The following is a 4582-nucleotide window of genomic DNA, read 5'->3' on the forward strand; positions in this document are numbered from 1 at the left end:
CCCCAGGCCCAATCCCGCTGGGGGCCTCCTGTCGCGGGCACCTCCGCCTCCCAGGGGCTTGGGCCGGGCTGCGCCTTCCACACCTGCACATCCCCCGCCCCCAGCAGGTCCCTGGACTCCATCCCGGACACACCCAGATCCCAGAAGAAGGACTTCCACCCCCACGCCACCTCCTGCCCTGCCCCGCCTCCCCCTGCCTCTGTGCCCATTCTCCACGGTCCCCAACTGCCAAGTCCGTACCAGAACCTCTGCGCCGGGCGGGCATCCCAGTATCCGCGCTGGGCAGCTCTGAGCCTCCAGCCATGGGGACCCCACGCGCTCAAAAGGAGCCCAGTAAAACCAAAGGCCTGGAGTCTGCATGTTCTTAGCTGTATCTTTCTACCGTTTAGTTCTTTATCTGAATGTCAGAGTTACAGAGAGAGGGGAAGAGACAGAGACAGAGACAGAGACAGAGACAGAGAGGTCTTCCATCCCCTGGTTCACTCCCCAGGTGGCCACAGCAGCCAAGGCTGGGCCAGGCCGGGGTCAGGAGCCAGGAGCTTCCTCCGAATCTCTCACATGGGTGCAGGGCCCAAGCACTTGGGCCATCTTCCACTGCTTTCCCAGGCCACAGCAGAGAGCTGGATGGGAAGTGGAGCAGTGACACAAACCGGTGCCCATATGGGTCACCGCAGACAGCAGCTTTACCTGCTCTGCCACAACACCCGCCCCTTCGCTTAATTTTAAAATGTTGGGGTCGGCATCCCATATGGGCACCGGTTTGAGTCCCGGCTGCTCCACTTCTGATCCAGCTCTCTGCTATGGCCTGGGAAAGCAGTGGAAGATGGCCCAAGTCCTTGGGCCCCTGCACCCGCGGGGGAGACCTGAAGAAGCTCCTGGCTCCTAACCCGGGCCTGGCCCAGCCCTGGCCGCTGTGGCCACCTGGGGAGTGAACCAGGGGATAGAAGACCTCTCTCTCTCTCTCTCCCCCCTCTCTCCCCTCTCTCCCCCCCCCGACTCTGCCTCTCTGTAATTCTGCCTTTCCAAATAAATAAATAAAACTCTTTTAAAAATAAAATGAGATAAAATGTTAAAAATATTTGAGAGAGAACTCCCATCCTCTGGTTCAATTCCCAAATGCCCCACAAGAGGGCGCTGGGCCAGATTGAAACCACGAGCTCCACCCAGGCTCCCACTGCGCGGGGGCAGGAGCCGGGAGCAGGAGCCAACACCTGCTGCCACTGAGGCGCTCGCTAGCAGGCGGCTGGGGCTGGGAGTGGAGCTGAGGCCACGCGCAGGCACTCCCGCGTGGGATGCGCGTCCCGAGCAGCGTCCTAACTCGCGAGCTTCCTCTCGCAGCAGCCGTGCCACTTCCAGCGGTGAACCCACTGCGAAGCGCGGCCCTGCGCCTGCACCGTGGGCACCGCGTTTATCACGCCCTGGACAGGAAGCCGCCCAGGTGCCGTCCGCAGGGAGGGGAACGGGTGTGCCCGGCCATGCCGCAGAACATGACATGGTCATAAAACAGACCCAGAGCAAAACCAGCCAAAGCGGAAAAGAGGCCAGTTCTGACTCCATCAAAAGTAAAAACTTCTTGGGGCCAACGCTGTGGTGTAGCAGGTAGAGCCACTGCCTGCAGTGCCAGCATCCTGTATGGGCGCTGGTTCGAGACCTGGCTGCTCCACTTCCCATCCAGCTCTCTGCTATGGCCTGGGAAAGCAGTAGAAGATGGCCCAAGTGCATGGGCCCCTGCACCCACATGGGAGACCCGGATGGAGTTCCAGGCTCCTGGCTTCAGCCTGGTCCAGTCCCGGTTGCTGTGGCCATTTGGGCAGCAAAACAAGCAGACAGAAGATCTCTCTCACTCTCGCTCTCTTGCTCTCTCTCCCTCTGTCACTCTGCCTTTCAAAAAAATCTTTTTTAAAAAGTGGAAAAAACCAAACGTCCATCAACCAAATGCATGAGCGAGATGGGGCCCCTCCTTACGAAGGGAGGGAACCCAGCGGGAAAAGAATTAAGTCCTCGGTGGCACCGCTACACGGAGGAAGCGCGATGCGGGAGCCCACACAGCGAGGGTTTGGCCCCGGGGAGGTCCACGGGAGCAAGCCCTCAGAGGCAGGAAGGAGCTCATTGGCGCTCAGGGCTGGGTGTGCCTGCTGCACGTGGGGTCTGCGGTCATCGCCGTGAGGATGCCGCCCTGTGCCCCGGAACGGGGCGCACCTTGGACCTGAACAAGGGTGGAGTGGCAGCGGCAGGTTAAGCCGCATCCCACAGGAGCGCCCGGGCTCAAGGCCCAGTTCCGCTCCCGTCAGCTTCCTGCAGGTGCGCACCCTGGGGGCCACAGGTGGCTCCAGAGATCGGGTCCCTGCCGCACCAGTGGGGAGACCTGGGCTGGGCCCAGCTATCGCAGGAAGTTGGAGAGTGAACCAGTAGAAGGAAGGTCTCTCTCTCTCTCTCTCTCTCTCTCAGCCTTTCCAGTAAAATAAAAATAAACAAATAAATACACTGATTTTTTTAAAAGAGTGGGAAGAAGGAAACTCTATCACGAAGGCGGAATCTGAAAGAGCCCAGGAGCCAGGCCGGTGGGCTGTTATGTAAAAGCAACAGGACGACGCCCGGCCCCGCGAGGACACGCAGGAGCCCAGCGGGCGGCCGCTCGGGCAGGGAGGCGCGCCGGGGAGCGCCGGGGAGCGCCGGGGAACACCAGGGAGCAGGGCTGCGCACCACGAGCCTCTTCACGTGGTTTTGATTTTCAAAGCCGCGAACGTCTCCCCTACTGAAAACGAAATCATTTTTGAAAATGAGTCAGATGCCATCGTGCCTGCACTCAAAACCCCAGAGAGAAGGGACTTCCCAGGTCACTGCAGGTAAAAAGCAGGCCTGGTCATCCCCTTCGAGGTCCTCCCGTGGGCCCCGTCCCTTCCTTTCTGACCACGCCCCCTCTCCCCTTCCCCTCCAACAGCCGGCTCTCCTCCCAGGGGCCTCCCCGCTCAAAGTTCCTGGAACGCAGCAAGCAAGTCCCTGACCCGGGACCTTTGCACTCCAGGTCCTCTGGGCTTGGAGGAATTTGTCTCCAGACATTTGCACGACTGACTCTGCGTCCTTTAGGTGCTGGCTCAACGTCCCCGTCCGGAGCAGGTCTCCCCCACCTCGGCCCCCGCCCGGGCAGAGCAAGGATTCTTATTCCCTGCTGTTTCTCAGAACACAGCCTGGGCCACAGCAGCGCGTCATAAACAAGTGGCCAGCAAACAAGCGAAGGAATGGCCAGGCTACCCGCCCACCACACACCTAGTGCTGGCCCCAGCAGCTACCCCGCCTGCCCAGAGGCACACGTGGCCAGACGCTGGGAGCCAGCCTTCCTTGCGCCCGGGGGGTTAAAAACCCACCTGTGCAGTTACTAAGCGAACAGGGCAGCCCGCTCCCCAGGGCTCGGCCGCCCGCCGCCCCTGCCCTGAACGCGGCTTTTCCTCCCTGGGAGGCAGCATGAGGAGCAAGCCCGGGCAGCACACTGGTCTGGCTGGGGACGGTGGCCTTCGCGGCAACACCCCAGGGCGCAAACCCTCAGGGAGAGGAAGGAGTTCTGGAAGGGGGGTTGCACCTCCCCTGCCTGCTCCCCCAGGTGCCTCGGGGCCCCTCCTCAGCAGCTCCCATGGGCGGCTCCCACTGGATGACCCGGATGGAACTTAGGCGAGCAATTCCTGCGCATGTTGTAGCCAGCAGGACGTGGGGAAAACCCTGGCGCTGTCATTTATTTGCTAGGGTAGTAAAGGCGCTCCAAGGAGCCGTGACTCCTCCCACGAGCATTTATGGAGCTCCCACTGTATGCCAGCAGCTGGCCCAGGCACGGGAGGGGGTTCCGCAGCGGCCAGAGCCAAGCGCCTGCCCCCAGGAACCTGTCCTCTGCCAGGGGAGACGGGAGCCACAGGTTTGTTGGCTGGGACTTGCACAATGAAGACACAGAGGGTGATGTCACAGTGACGGGAGGGCCGCTCCAGGGAGCTAGGGTTATGGAGGTCATTCAGGGCGAGTGGAACGTCACCCCCCCAGCGCCCGGCCCGCGCCTCGCAGACACCAAGCGCTCCACCGACCTTAACAGCCGCTCCTCCGATTTGCTCCTGGGCCGGCTCCCTGGAGCGGGGCGCACAGCAGGTGCACGCCGCGGGCTTCCCATCCGCCCTGCGGCCGAGAGAAGCAGCCCGCCAGGGAGCGCTGTACCAAGTGCGCACCAAGCACCCCCGGCCCCGGGCCCGCACCCTCCTCTCGCTTTGCCCCCACACAGCAGACGCCTAACGGTGCGGGCGGAGGGAACACCCGCCCATGGGCTGGGCCCACTGCACAGGCCCGAACACCGAGGCCGGCGTGGGTGGCGCTGCGCCCCAGGCGCCCGAGGCGCCAGGATCCGAGCGAGGAGCCGGGGCCGGGGCCGGGCGGGGCCGCGCCGCCGCCCCGCTTCCGCGCCCAGCTGCGCCCAGCTGCGGCCCTGCCCCCGGCGCCGCGGTTGGCTGCGGCTCGGCGGCCGCCGATTGGCCCACGCGGCTCCGCCGGGGGCCCCGATTGGCTGTGACGCGTGGCCGGGCGATGCCCCCGCCCGCGCCGCCGCCGC

This window comes from Oryctolagus cuniculus, chromosome 11, assembly GCF_051225735.1.
Source record: "Oryctolagus cuniculus isolate XC-2025 breed Fujian yellow rabbit chromosome 11, ASM5122573v1, whole genome shotgun sequence".
Lineage (NCBI taxonomy): Eukaryota > Metazoa > Chordata > Mammalia > Lagomorpha > Leporidae > Oryctolagus > Oryctolagus cuniculus.